Source organism: Neolamprologus multifasciatus, chromosome 23, assembly GCF_963576455.1.
Source record: "Neolamprologus multifasciatus chromosome 23, fNeoMul1.2, whole genome shotgun sequence".
Taxonomy (NCBI): domain Eukaryota; kingdom Metazoa; phylum Chordata; class Actinopteri; order Cichliformes; family Cichlidae; genus Neolamprologus; species Neolamprologus multifasciatus.
The window spans coordinates 27,892,533-27,905,929 of NC_140460.1; the positions used below are offsets into that span (position 1 = coordinate 27,892,533).

General features: G+C 48.4%; 13 non-coding genes across 13 annotated transcripts; 5 read left to right on the top strand and 8 right to left on the bottom strand.

Annotated features, from left to right (window-relative positions):
* Positions 1-674: 674 nt before the first annotated feature.
* Positions 675-745, bottom strand: trnag-gcc (transfer RNA glycine (anticodon GCC)). Its single transcript has one exon. It is a non-coding gene; the product is annotated as a tRNA-Gly (tRNA).
* A 122-nt stretch (positions 746-867) lies between these two features.
* On the top strand, positions 868-939 carry trnad-guc (transfer RNA aspartic acid (anticodon GUC)). Its single transcript has one exon. It is a non-coding gene; the product is annotated as a tRNA-Asp (tRNA).
* Positions 940-2,123: 1,184 nt separating this feature from the next.
* On the bottom strand, positions 2,124-2,196 carry trnam-cau (transfer RNA methionine (anticodon CAU)). Its single transcript has one exon. It is a non-coding gene; the product is annotated as a tRNA-Met (tRNA).
* A 593-nt stretch (positions 2,197-2,789) lies between these two features.
* trnag-gcc (transfer RNA glycine (anticodon GCC)) lies at positions 2,790-2,860 on the bottom strand. Its single transcript has one exon. It is a non-coding gene; the product is annotated as a tRNA-Gly (tRNA).
* Positions 2,861-2,982: 122 nt separating this feature from the next.
* trnae-cuc (transfer RNA glutamic acid (anticodon CUC)) lies at positions 2,983-3,054 on the top strand. The gene has a single exon. It is a non-coding gene; the product is annotated as a tRNA-Glu (tRNA).
* Positions 3,055-4,236: 1,182 nt separating this feature from the next.
* trnam-cau (transfer RNA methionine (anticodon CAU)) lies at positions 4,237-4,309 on the bottom strand. The gene has a single exon. It is a non-coding gene; the product is annotated as a tRNA-Met (tRNA).
* Positions 4,310-4,902: 593 nt separating this feature from the next.
* trnag-gcc (transfer RNA glycine (anticodon GCC)) lies at positions 4,903-4,973 on the bottom strand. The gene has a single exon. It is a non-coding gene; the product is annotated as a tRNA-Gly (tRNA).
* A 122-nt stretch (positions 4,974-5,095) lies between these two features.
* On the top strand, positions 5,096-5,167 carry trnae-cuc (transfer RNA glutamic acid (anticodon CUC)). The gene has a single exon. It is a non-coding gene; the product is annotated as a tRNA-Glu (tRNA).
* A 3,218-nt stretch (positions 5,168-8,385) lies between these two features.
* trnae-cuc (transfer RNA glutamic acid (anticodon CUC)) lies at positions 8,386-8,457 on the top strand. The gene has a single exon. It is a non-coding gene; the product is annotated as a tRNA-Glu (tRNA).
* A 2,572-nt stretch (positions 8,458-11,029) lies between these two features.
* Positions 11,030-11,102, bottom strand: trnam-cau (transfer RNA methionine (anticodon CAU)). The gene has a single exon. It is a non-coding gene; the product is annotated as a tRNA-Met (tRNA).
* A 592-nt stretch (positions 11,103-11,694) lies between these two features.
* Positions 11,695-11,765, bottom strand: trnag-gcc (transfer RNA glycine (anticodon GCC)). The gene has a single exon. It is a non-coding gene; the product is annotated as a tRNA-Gly (tRNA).
* A 122-nt stretch (positions 11,766-11,887) lies between these two features.
* Positions 11,888-11,959, top strand: trnae-cuc (transfer RNA glutamic acid (anticodon CUC)). Its single transcript has one exon. It is a non-coding gene; the product is annotated as a tRNA-Glu (tRNA).
* Positions 11,960-13,141: 1,182 nt separating this feature from the next.
* Positions 13,142-13,214, bottom strand: trnam-cau (transfer RNA methionine (anticodon CAU)). Its single transcript has one exon. It is a non-coding gene; the product is annotated as a tRNA-Met (tRNA).
* Between the last annotated feature and the right edge of the window lie 183 nt (positions 13,215-13,397).

The following is a 13,397-nucleotide window of genomic DNA, read 5'->3' on the forward strand; positions in this document are numbered from 1 at the left end:
CCACATAGACAGCTTACCTGTGGCCTGTTTATAGTGCTTAGGCTGATTGCAAAGTGGACTAATTATCTAAAACAGTTTTCACATCTGAAAGTGTGCCAGACAGTTGGCAAAATAGTGTTAATGATAGCCATACATGTGTATAATTTTGCTAGGAGTGTGTTGGAAATTTGGTAATTGAGTGTAAGCAGTGAGTTGTGCCTACAGTTTTGCAAAGTGTGTGTTACAAAATTGCAAACTGAGTGCAAAGCAGTGTTTGTGCTTTTAGTTTTGCAAACTCAGTGAGTGGTTTTGCTATAAGTGTTAATAGTTTTAGGAATTGTGCTATAAGAATCACAGTTAGGGTTTAAGCATTCAGAAAAAACTGTAAATTAAATTCCTTAATTACAGCCACATTAGCTCCACTAATAAGACACACGGGTTTACCAGCAATGTCTGCAAACATATATTCAGTCACCCGCTGGCGATGGCAGGCGACAATTCTAAGTCTGCCAATTGTTCCGCCGAATTCGCGCCACTCTCCAAAGTCTCCTCTCAACAACATCTTGACTTAATGCAGATCCGATGTCCAACCCAAGTTTGGTTTGCACAGACTTCTTGTTCCAAATCTTGATGCCGTCTGGCAGCGACCGAGAACAAACTTAATGCCCCCCAAGGCCCCACGCATAAAGGAACTGTGCATTGGCCGGGAATCGAACCCGGGCCTCCCGCGTGGCAGGCGAGAATTCTACCACTGAACCACCAATGCTCACGAACGTGCCAGTTTTCCCACCGAATTCGCGCCATTGCCCAAGCGCTCCTCTTGAGGCGCAACGGAAAATGTAGCCCGATACAGCCACGCGTCACTCATCAAGACACCTCTCTCGCACCTCCCTGATGGTCTAGTGGTCAGCATTCGGTGCTGTCACCGCCGCGGCCCGGGTTCGATTCCCGGTCAGGGAAACTGTGTTTTGACCCAGCTCCGGCTTACCCGAAAGGGACAAGCGGTAGACAATGGATGGGTTGCCTTTGCCACATACTGTGTATCAAGCGAGGCTCAAGGCACCATCTCCCCCCAAAACGGACCATTCGTTGAAGCCGTCAACAAATGAAGCAGAGTTGCCAGTTCTTCAAGCCCAGGATGGGCTTCCGTCTTGGAGGCGAAGTGTGTGACAGGAGATCCTAAAATGTGTGGCCGAACTGCGCATCAAAACATGCCTCGCGTGACGATAGAGCCCAACACCTCCAGTTTTTGAGACTTACGCATGGCAGGCGACAATTCTACCGCTGAGCTAACAACCCTTGCACGTCCGCCAATTGTCCCGCTGAATTCGCGCCTCTCTCCAAAGTCTCCTCTCAAGACGCTTAAAATGGATGCACAAACTCTGTCACGTACTGTGCATCAAAGCACATCGCTTGCGTGAGGCTACAAGTCACTACCTTCTGATTTCGAGATTCACGGGTGGCAGGCGACAGTTCTACTGCTGAGCCACCAGCCCTTACAAGTCTGCCAATTGTTCCGCCGAATTCGCGCCACTCTCCAAAGTCTCCTCTCAACAACATCTTGACTTAATGCCGATACGATGTCCAACCCAAGCTTGGTTTCCACAGACTTCTTGTTCCAACTTACCAGTCAGGCAAGAATGACTTCAAATTATCTCTCTCAATGGACCCTGTTGGCAAAGGAACTCCAGGCAACCTCCAGAGACTCAGCTCGGGAGCTGCTGATAACCAATTATCAGCCCTTGCTCATCCACTTCCAATGCAAAGACATTCCTAACCCTACCTGGACAAAGTGTCCAAGAAGAAATAACAGGTAGGAGTAATTTGGGAGCCAACGTGTGGTGTCCCGCAATTCTGACCTGAGAAAGGAAAGAGGAATTGTGGTGAAAGTTGGATGAAGTGGTTCCAGAGGGCCGGCACGCATCCATAGGGGAGGATCGCCTGCCACGTCTGAGTCTTGAAATCAAAGAGACGGGAAGGCTTTCCACGGGCAATGGCAGAATGATTTGCATTGATCCCTGTTCTAGATCTCGCATAAGAGGAGGCTGAAAATCCACTACAAACGGATGGTTCTTTGGCTCCAGCGTCCTCGAAATGGGTAGAAGTGGTACAAAATGGATGGACCAAGTCTGTACCAAAACACCTGCCTCGTGTGAGGCTCGAACTCACGACCTTCAGATTATGAGACTGACGCGCTGCCTACTGCGCCAACGAGGCTGAGAGCCAACCAGAAAATGGACGATTTCTCGAAGCTGCACGGAAAAAAAATTCAACTTGGACAAACAAAGGCAAGTCCCCAGGTATTTAAGCCCTGAACGGGTTTTGGAGGTGAAGAGTGCCACAGGAGATCCTAAAAATCTCCCAGCTCCGGCTAACCCGAAAGGGACAAGCGGTACACAATGGATGGGTTGCCTTTGCCACGTACTGTGTATCAAGTGAGGCTCAAGACACCATCTTCCCCCAAAACTGACCATTCTTCTTTTGTCTCGTAGTGCCGTCTTAAATTAAATTCCTTAATTACAGCCACATTAGCTCCACTAATAAGACACACGGGTTTACCAGCAATGTCTGTAAACATATATTCAGTCACCCGCTGGCGCTGGCAGGCGACAATTCTAAGTCTGCCAATTGTTCCGCCGAATTCGCGCCACTCTCCAAAGTCTCCTCTCAAAAACATCTTGACTTAATGCAGATACGATGTCCAACCCAAGTTTGGTTTGCACAGACTTCTTGTTCCAAATCTTGATGCCGTCTGGCCGCGACCGAGAACAAACTTAATGCCCCCCAAGCCCCCACGCATAAAGGAACTGTGCATTGGCCGGGAATCGAACCCGGGCCTCCCGCATGGCAGGCGAGAATTCTACCACTGAACCACCAATGCTCATAGACGTGCCAGTTTTCCCACCGAATTCGCACCATTGCCCAAGCGCTCCTCTCGAGGCGCAACAGAAAATGTAGCCCGATACAGCCACGCGTCACTCATCAAGACACCTCTGTCGCACCTCCCTGATGGTCTAGTGGTCAGGATTCGGCGCTCTCACCGCCGCGGCCCGGGTTCGATTCCCGGTCAGGGAAACTGTGTTTTGACCCAGCTCCGGCTTACCCGAAAGGGACAAGCGGTAGACTATGGATGGGTTGCCTTTGCCACGTACTGTGTATCAAGCCAGGCTCAAGGCACCATCTTCCCCCAAAACGGACCATTTGTTGAAGCCGTCAACAAATGAAGCAGAGTTGCCAGTTCTTCAAGCCCAGGATGGGCTGCCGTCTTGGAGGCGAAGTGTGTGACAGCAGATCCTAAAATGTGTGGCCGAACTGCGCATCAAAACATGCCTCGCGTGACGATAGAGCCCAACACCTCCAGTTTTTGAGACTTATGCATGGCAGGCAACAATTCTACCGCTGAGCTAACAACCCTTGCACGTCCGCCAATTGTCCCGCTGAATTCGCGCCTCTCCAAAGTCTCCTCTCAAGACGCTTAAAATGGATGCACAAACTCTGTCACGTACTGTGCATCAAAGCATATCGCTTGCGTGAGGCTACAAGTCACTACCTTCTGATTTCGAGATTCACGGGTGGCAGGCGACAGTTCTACTGCTGAGCCACCAGCCCTTACAAGTCTGCCAATTGTTCCGCCGAATTCGCGCCACTCTCCAAAGTCTCCTCTCAACAACATCTTGACTTAATACAGATGCGATGTCCAACCCAAGCTTGGTTTGCACAGACTTCTTGTTCCAACTTACCAGTCAGGCAAGAATGACTTCAAATTATCTCTCTCAATGGACCCTGTTGGCAAAGGAACTCCAGGCAACCTCCAGAGACTCAGCTCGGGAGCTGCTGATAACCAATTATCAGCCCTTGCTCATCCGCTTCCAATGCAAAGACATTCCTAACCCTACCTGGACAAAGTGTCCAAGAAGAAATAACAGGTAGGAGTCATTTGGGAGCCAACGTGTGGTGCCCCGCAATTCTGACCTGAGAAAAGAAAGAGGAATTGTGGTGAAAGTTGGATGAAGTGGTTCCAGAGGGCCGGCACGCATCCATAGGGGAGGATCGCCTGCCACGTCTGAGTCTTGAAATCAAAGAGACGGGAAGGCTTTCCACGGGCAATGGCAGAATGATTTGCATTGATCCCTGTTCTAGATCTCGCATAAGAGGAGGCTGAAAATCCACTACAAACGGATGGTTCTTTGGCTCCAGCGTCCTCGAAATGGGTAGAAGTGGTACAAAATGGATGGACCAAGTCTGTACCAAAACACCTGCCTCGTGTGAGGCTCGAACTCACGACCTTCAGATTATGAGACTGAAGCGCTGCCTACTGCGCCAACGAGGCTGAGAGCCAACCAGAAAATGGACGATTTCTCGAAGCTGCACGGAAAAAAAATTCAACTTGGACAAACAAAGGCAAGTCCCCAGGTATTTAAGCCCTGAACGGGTTTTGGAGGTGAAGAGTGCCACAGGAGATCCTAAAAATCTCCCAGCTCCGGCTAACCCGAAAGGGACAAGCGGTACACAATGGATGGGTTGCCTTTGCCACGTACTGTGTATCAAGTGAGGCTCAAGACACCATCTTCCCCCAAAACGGACCATTCTTCTTTTGTCTCGTAGTGCCGTCTTAAATTAAATTCCTTAATTACAGCCACATTAGCTCCACTAATAAGACACACGGGTTTACCAGCAATGTCTGTAAACATATATTCAGTCACCCGCTGGCGCTGGCAGGCGACAATTCTAAGTCTGCCAATTGTTCCGCCGAATTCGCGCCACTCTCCAAAGTCTCCTCTCAACAACATCTTGACTTAATGCAGATACGATGTCCAACCCAAGTTTGGTTTGCACAGACTTCTTGTTCCAAATCTTGATGCCGTCTGGCCACGACCGAGAACAAACTTAATGCCCCCCAAGGCCCCACGCATAAAGGAACTGTGCATTGGCCGGGAACCGAACCCAGGCCTCCCGCGTGGCAGGCGAGAATTCTACCACTGAACCAGCAATGCTCACGGACGTGCCAGTTTTCCCACCTAATTCGCGCCATTGCCCAAGCGCTCCTCTCGAGGCGCAACGGAAAATGTAGCCCGATACAGCCACGCGTCACTCATCAAGACACCTCTGTCGCACCTCCCTGATGGTCTAGTGGTCAGGATTCGGTGCTCTCACCGCCGCGGCCCGGGTTCGATTCCCGGTCAGGGAAACTGTGTTTTGACCCAGCTCCGGCTTACCCGAAAGGGACAAGCGGTAGACAATGGATGGGTTGCCTTTGCCACGTACTGTGTATCAAGCGAGGCTCAAGGCACCATCTCCCCCCAAAACGGACCATTCGTTGAAGCCGTCAACAAATGAAGCAGAGTTGCCAGTTCTTCAAGCCCAGGATGGGCTGCCGTCTTGGAGGCGAAGTGTGTGACAGGAGATCCTAAAATGTGTGGCCGAACTGCGCATCAAAACATGCCTCGCGTGACGATAGAGCCCAACACCTCCAGTTTTTGAGACTTACGCATGGCAGGCGACAATTCTAGGCCCCACGCATAAAGGAACTGTGCATTGGCCGGGAATCGAACCCGGGCCTCCCGCGCGGGAGCCTGGGATTGTTTAGCTAAACGGCCTAAACCGTTTCCCATTCATTCTCTATGGTAGTGCTAAACCACTACGGATGTAATATATTTTTGGCCACTACGGTCTTCCGGCGCTGTTGCGAGTTTGAGATGCGGCAATTTTTCAAAATCACAATTTTCGGGAGACGAAACAAGTAACGCACTGCTCGCAACACATCTCAACGATCCTCGTTCATTGATCAAAGGTAAGAAATGTCCTTTGGAATAAGAGTAAACCAACAGAATACATTTACAGGTGTATATTACAGGTAATAGACGTGTTGCGATTGCATTTACGAAGCATCCACCGCTCGGTTAAAGACGGTGGGAGTTTATCCGCTGTTGTAAAGTGGCACGGTAAAAAATTAATGAACGTGATCCTTAAATAAATTGCGTGTTTCATTGACGTGTTTTACTGTTAAATAAACTTGGTAGGTTTCTGACTGCTGTGACACTGACATTACTATAATGTGGTGTAATTAAATAATCGATAAATGGCTTGTTATGAGATGACATGCTAAATGACCTAACCTGCATTTTTTTAAAATTTGTATTGCATTCATGTTGTAATGGTCAGTAATCGTATCTATACGACAGTCGTGATATCTCACTAACATGAGCAATGCCCACTAGTGTAAGAATAAACAGGATATCTTAAATAGGTATGTCGATAATCTGCCCGCAGTTCTTATGTACCATGACTACTAAGCAGTTGGCACAAATTTTGCATTCAACCACGAAAGGTTTTTATTTACAGACGGAACAGTTTGTATTGTCTGAAGAAAAAACATTTTTATCGCAAATGTTGATTCAGATTTTGTCTCTTTTTGTTCTCTTGCATCCTGCTGTTAAACCCAGCCACAATGGAGTGGCAGGGAAATATATCTACTGCCCTTCAAAAGTGCATTCTCTGTACAGGGACAAGGGCATGGCCAAGGAGATGACCTGGAAGGAGTTTCAGGAGTCTCCTTTCTACGAGGCAGAGAGACAAAGATGGGTGGAAGAAAAAAGGAAATAGGGGAGAAACTGTTGATATTGTACATAATATAGTTTAGTTCTAGTTTTGTAATGTTTATTTTGTTTATATAAATAAAAACTGATTGTAAATATAAAAATGTAACTAAATTCTGTTCTGTAAAAATATCAGCACAGCTCTCTTCTTTATAACCTCTTACCTGTATGTTTATATATCTGTGTGTGCTGACCCTCAGGTATTCAGTTTTAAAAAGCTCTGAGTGCTGCCCTGAAAGCTAACATATTATTTCTAAATCACTTCATGTAATGATAACAAGCCATCCGTTCTCTAGTGGGGTCTCACAGCTTTTATCTTCATAATCTTTCTGGTTGATTTGTAATATAAGAAACATGACTGCTGTCTTTTATCTGTGTGACTGTACAGCCTGTTTCAGACATGACAACCAGACAGTGTCTGAAGTTATCTTTAATACATGCAACACAGCTGGAGATAGTCCAGACACTTTCTCACTTCTGATGATAATATTTTTGGTTTACGTATTGTTGCTTTCTGGCTTGAAGCTTATCTACAAAAGCAGTTCAATAAGGAGAGCTCATGTGGAAAAACCGAACAGGATTTATTGAGATACAGAAATAAATGTAACTGTTAGGCAGTTAGACTCTAATGACCCATTATAGCAGAAGAAATCTCAGCAGTGACAGGATTTTGCACGAGCCACACCCCAGAGTCAAAATGCTGGTAGTGATGAAGATGGAGGCTGGGACAGGGTTCTGAGTGACCACGGTGAGGAGGAGAAAGGAGAGGAGGCGGGCTGCATAGCTGAGGATCTGAAACGCAGAATGGCAGAAGCAGAAGAGCAACAGATTTAAAGCATGCAGAGTGGAGGCTGGCATGCTCGGTGAAGGCAGGCAAGAGCATAACTGGAATAAAGTAATGATGTCAGTACTGAGTTTGTGCTGGAAAATGAATAGATATAAACTGGCAGCCACCAGGAAGCAGACAGATGACTTATTACACATCTCCCTTATTGAAATTATGCATAAGCTTAATTTTCTGTGCCAACAGAATGTATCTGAATTATAGTTTAAACTTTAATCTTTGTATTAAAAGTTGGATATCTGCATAACTGAAGAGTATGTCTGGTTTGTGATGATACAGTTTATTCTGAGTTATGTAAACTTTCACACAGTTGTTGTGAAAGTTTTCCATTAAATAAACCCAACAGAGCCTTGGGTATAAACACCTTCTACAGAACCAAAAGGCAGTACACAGCTGTTTTCACACCTTTGGTCTTCAACCAGAGAAAAGTTCACACTCCCTTGCTTCCTCTTACAGTGGAGAAGACAAAAGATGAACTTTTCCCGTGTGAATGCCTGCTTCCAGCTTCCTGAGATACCTTCTGTTAGCAGCATGAATGTGTGAGACATTGAGGCAAAACACTATGATATAAATAGAATGATAATCAAACAATAAGAAAAGCAAAGTGAAAAATAAATGTTATCCACATTAACTAAATTAAAAATGGTGTTTATCTTTTGATAATGTAACACAGCCTTTGTCCCAACCAGGACTCGAACCTGCGCTCAGACGATTCAGTGCAAAAAAAACCCCATTTTTTACACTGGCTGAAAAGCTGCAATTTGATTGGGTGTTTCTCCGTTACACCTATACGCGACGGGCCCCCGCGTGGCAGGCGAGAATTCTACCACTGAACCACCAATGCTCATGGATGTGCCAGTTTTCCCACCGAATTCGCGCCATTGCCCAAGCGCTCCTCTCGAGGCGCAACGGAAAATGTAGCCCGATACAGCCACGCGTCACTCATCAAGACACCTCTGTCGCACCTCCCTGATAGTCTAGTGGTCAGGATTCGGCGCTCTCACCGCCGCGGCCCGGGTTCGATTCCCGGTCAGGGAAACTGTGTTTTGACCCAGCTCCGGCTTACCCGAAAGGGACAAGCGGTAGACAATGGATGGGTTGCCTTTGCCACGTACTGTGTATCAAGCGAGGCTCAAGGCACCATCTCCCCCCAAAACGGACCATTCGTTGAAGCCGTCAACAAATGAAGCAGAGTTGCCAGTTCTTCAAGCCCAGGATGGGCTGCCGTCTTGGAGGCGAAGTGTGTGACAGGAGATCCTAAAATGTGTGGCCGAACTGCGCATCAAAACATGCCTCGCGTGACGATAGAGCCCAACACCTCCAGTTTTTGAGACTTACGCATGGCAGGCGACAATTCTACCGCTGAGCTAACAACCCTTGCACGTCCACCAATTGTCCCGCTGAATTCGCGCCTCTCTCCAAAGTCTCCTCTCAAGACGCTTAAAATGGATGCACAAACTCTGTCACGTACTGTGCATCAAAGCACATCGCTTGCGTGAGGCTACAAGTCACTACCTTCTGATTTCGAGATTCACGGGTGGCAGGCGACAGTTCTACTGCTGAGCCACCAGCCCTTACAAGTCTGCCAATTGTTCCGCCGAATTCGCGCCACTCTCCAAAGTCTCCTCTCAACAACATCTTGACTTAATGCCGATGCGATGTCCAACCCAAGCTTGGTTTCCACAGACTTCTTGTTCCAACTTACCAGTCAGGCAAGAATGACTTCAAATTATCTCTCTCAATGGACCCTGTTGGCAAAGGAACTCCAGGCAACCTCCAGAGACTCAGCTCGGGAGCTGCTGATAACCAATTATCAGCCCTTGCTCATCCACTTCCAATGCAAAGACATTCCTAACCCTACCTGGACAAAGTGTCCAAGAAGAAATAACAGGTAGGAGTCATTTGGGAGCCAACGTGTGGTGCCCCGCAATTCTGACCTGAGAAAAGAAAGAGGAATTGTGGTGAAAGTTGGATGAAGTGGTTCCAGAGGGCCGGCACGCATCCATAGGGGAGGATCGCCTGCCACGTCTGAGTCTTGAAATCAAAGAGACGGGAAGGCTTTCCACGGGCAATGGCAGAATGATTTGCATTGATCCCTGTTCTAGATCTCGCATAAGAGGAAGCTGAAAATCCACTACAAACGGATGGTTCTTTGGCTCCAGCGTCCTCGAAATGGGTAGAAGTGGTACAAAGTGGATGGACCAAGTCTGTACCAAAACACCTGCCTCGTGTGAGGCTCGAACTCACGACCTTCCGATTATGAGACTGATGTGCTGCCTACTGCGCCAACGAGGCTGAGAGCCAACCAGAAAATGGACGATTTCTCGAAGCTGCACGGAAAAAAAATTCAACTTGGACAAACAAAGGCAAGTCCCCAGGTATTTAAGCCCTGAACGGGTTTTGGAGGTGAAGAGTGCCACAGGAGATCCTAAAAATCTCCCAGCTCCGGCTAACCCGAAAGGGACAAGCGGTACACAATGGATGGGTTGCCTTTGCCACGTACTGTGTATCAAGCGAGGCTCAAGGCACCATCTCCCCCCAAAATGGACCATTCGTTGAAGCCGTCAACAAATGAAGCAGAGTTGCCAGTTCTTCAAGCCCAGGATGGGCTGCCGTCTTGGAGGCGAAGTGTGTGACAGGAGATCCTAAAATGTGTGGCCGAACTGCGCATCAAAACATGCCTCGCGTGACGATAGAGCCCAACACCTCCAGTTTTTGAGACTTACGCATGGCAGGCGACAATTCTACCACTGAGCTAACAACCCTTGCACGTCCGCCAATTGTCCCGCTGAATTCGCGCCTCTCTCCAAAGTCTCCTCTCAAGACGCTTAAAATGGATGCACAAACTCTGTCACGTACTGTGCATCAAAGCACATCGCTTGCGTGAGGCTACAAGTCACTACCTTCTGATTTCGAGATTCACGGGTGGCAGGCGACAGTTCTACTGCTGAGCCACCAGCCCTTACAAGTCTGCCAATTGTTCCGCCGAATTCGCGCCACTCTCCAAAGTCTCCTCTCAACAACATCTTGACTTAATGCCGATGCGATGTCCAACCCATGCTTGGTTTCCACAGACTTCTTGTTCCAACTTACCAGTCAGGCAAGAATGACTTCAAATTATCTCTCTCAATGGACCCTGTTGGCAAAGGAACTCCAGGCAACCTCCAGAGACTCAGCTCGGGAGCTGCTGATAACCAATTATCAGCCCTTGCTCATCCACTTCCAATGCAAAGACATTCCTAACCCTACCTGGACAAAGTGTCCAAGAAGAAATAACAGGTAGGAGTCATTTGGGAGCCAACGTGTGGTGCCCCGCAATTCTGACCTGAGAAAAGAAAGAGGAATTGTGGTGAAAGTTGGATGAAGTGGTTCCAGAGGGCCGGCACGCATCCATAGGGGAGGATCGCCTGCCACGTCTGAGTCTTGAAATCAAAGAGACGGGAAGGCTTTCCACGGGCAATGGCAGAATGATTTGCATTGATCCCTGTTCTAGATCTCGCATAAGAGGAGGCTGAAAATCCACTACAAACGGATGGTTCTTTGGCTCCAGCGTCCTTGAAATGGGTAGAAGTGGTACAAAATGGATGGACCAAGTCTGTACCAAAACACCTGCCTCGTGTGAGGCTCGAACTCACGACCTTCAGATTATGAGACTGACGCGCTGCCTACTGCGCCAACGAGGCTGAGAGCCAACCAGAAAATGGACGATTTCTCGAAGCTGCACGGAAAAAAAATTCAACTTGGACAAACAAAGGCAAGTCCCCAGGTATTTAAGCCCTGAACGGGTTTTGGAGGTGAAGAGTGCCACAGGAGATCCTAAAAATCTCCCAGCTCCGGCTAACCCGAAAGGGACAAGCGGTACACAATGGATGGGTTGCCTTTGCCACGTACTGTGTATCAAGTGAGGCTCAAGACACCATCTTCCCCCAAAACGGACCATTCTTCTTTTGTCTCGTAGTGCCGTCTTAAATTAAATTCCTTAATTACAGCCACATTAGCTCCACTAATAAGACACACGGGTTTACCAGCAATGTCTGTAAACATATATTCAGTCACCCGCTGGCGCTGGCAGGGGACAATTCTAAGTCTGCCAATTGTTCCGCCGAATTCGCGCCACTCTCCAAAGTCTCCTCTCAACAACATCTAACTTAATGCAGATACGATGTCTAACCCAAGTTTGGTTTGCACAGACTTCTTGTTCCAAATCTTGATGCCGTCTGGCAGCGACCGAGAACAAACTTAATGCCCCCCAAGGCCCCACGCATAAAGGAACTGTGCATTGGCCGGGAATCGAACCCGGGCCTCCCGCGTGGCAGGCGAGAATTCTACCACTGAACCACCAATGCTCACGGACGTGCCAGTTTTCCCACCGAATTCGCGCCATTGCCCAAGCGCTCCTCTCGAGGCGCAATGGAAAATGTAGCCCGATACAGCCACGCGTCACTCATCAAGACGCCTCTGTCGCACCTCCCTGATGGTCTAGTGGTCAGGATTCGGCGCTCTCACCGCCGCGGCCCGGGTTCGATTCCCGGTCAGGGAAACTGTGTTTTGACCCAGCTCCGGCTTACCCGAAAGGGACAAGCGGTAGACAATGGATGGCTTGCCTTTGCCACGTACTGTGTATCAAGCGAGGCTCAAGGCACCATCTCCCCCCAAAACGGACCATTCGTTGAAGCCGTCAACAAATGAAGCAGAGTTGCCAGTTCTTCAAGCCCAGGATGGGCTGCCGTCTTGGAGGCGAAGTGTGTGACAGGAGATCCTAGAATGTGTGGCCGAACTGCGCATCAAAACATGCCTCGCGTGACGATAGAGCCCAACACCTCCAGCTTTTGAGACTTACGCATGGCAGGCAACAATTCTACCGCTGAGCTAACAACCCTTGCATGTCCGCCAATTGTCCCGCTGAATTCGCGCCTCTCCAAAGTCTCCTCTCAAGACGCTTAAAATGGATGCACAAACTCTGTCACGTACTGTGCATCAAAGCATATCGCTTGCGTGAGGCTACAAGTCACTACCTTCTGATTTTGAGATTCACGGGTGGCAGGCGACAGTTCTACTGCTGAGCCACCAGCCCTTACAAGTCTGCCAATTGTTCCGCCGAATTCGCGCCACTCTCCAAAGTCTCCTCTCAACAACATCTTGACTTAATGCAGATGCGATGTCCAACCCAAGCTTGGTTTGCACAGACTTCTTGTTCCAACTTACCAGTCAGGCAAGAATGACTTCAAATTATCTCTCTCAATGGACCCTGTTGGCAAAGGAACTGCAGGCAACCTCCAGAGACTCAGCTCGGGAGCTGCTGATAACCAATTATCAGCCCTTGCTCATCCGCTTCCAATGCAAAGACATTCCTAACCCTACCTGGACAAAGTGTCCAAGAAGAAATAACAGGTAGGAGTCATTTGGGAGCCAACGTGTGGTGCCCCGCAATTCTGACCTGAGAAAAGAAAGAGGAATTGTGGTGAAAGTTGGATGAAGTGGTTCCAGAGGGCCGGCACGCATCCATAGGGGAGGATCGCCTGCCACGTCTGAGTCTTGAAATCAAAGAGACGGGAAGGCTTTCCACGGGCAATGGCAGAATGATTTGCATTGATCCCTGTTCTAGATCTCGCATAAGAGGAGGCTGAAAATCCACTACAAACGGATGGTTCTTTGGCTCCAGCGTCCTCGAAATGGGTAGAAGTGGTACAAAATGGATGGACCAAGTCTGTACCAAAACACCTGCCTCGTGTCAGGCTCGAACTCACGACCTTCAGATTATGAGACTGACGCGCTGCCTACTGCGCCAACGAGGCTGAGAGCCAACCAGAAAATGGACGATTTCTCGAAGATGCATGGAAAAAAAATTCAACTTGGACAAACAAAGGCAAGTCCCCAGGTATTTAAGCCCTGAACGGGTTTTGGAGGTGAAGAGTGCCACAGGAGATCCTAAAAATCTCCCAGCTCCGGCTAACCCGAAAGGGACAAGCGGTACACAA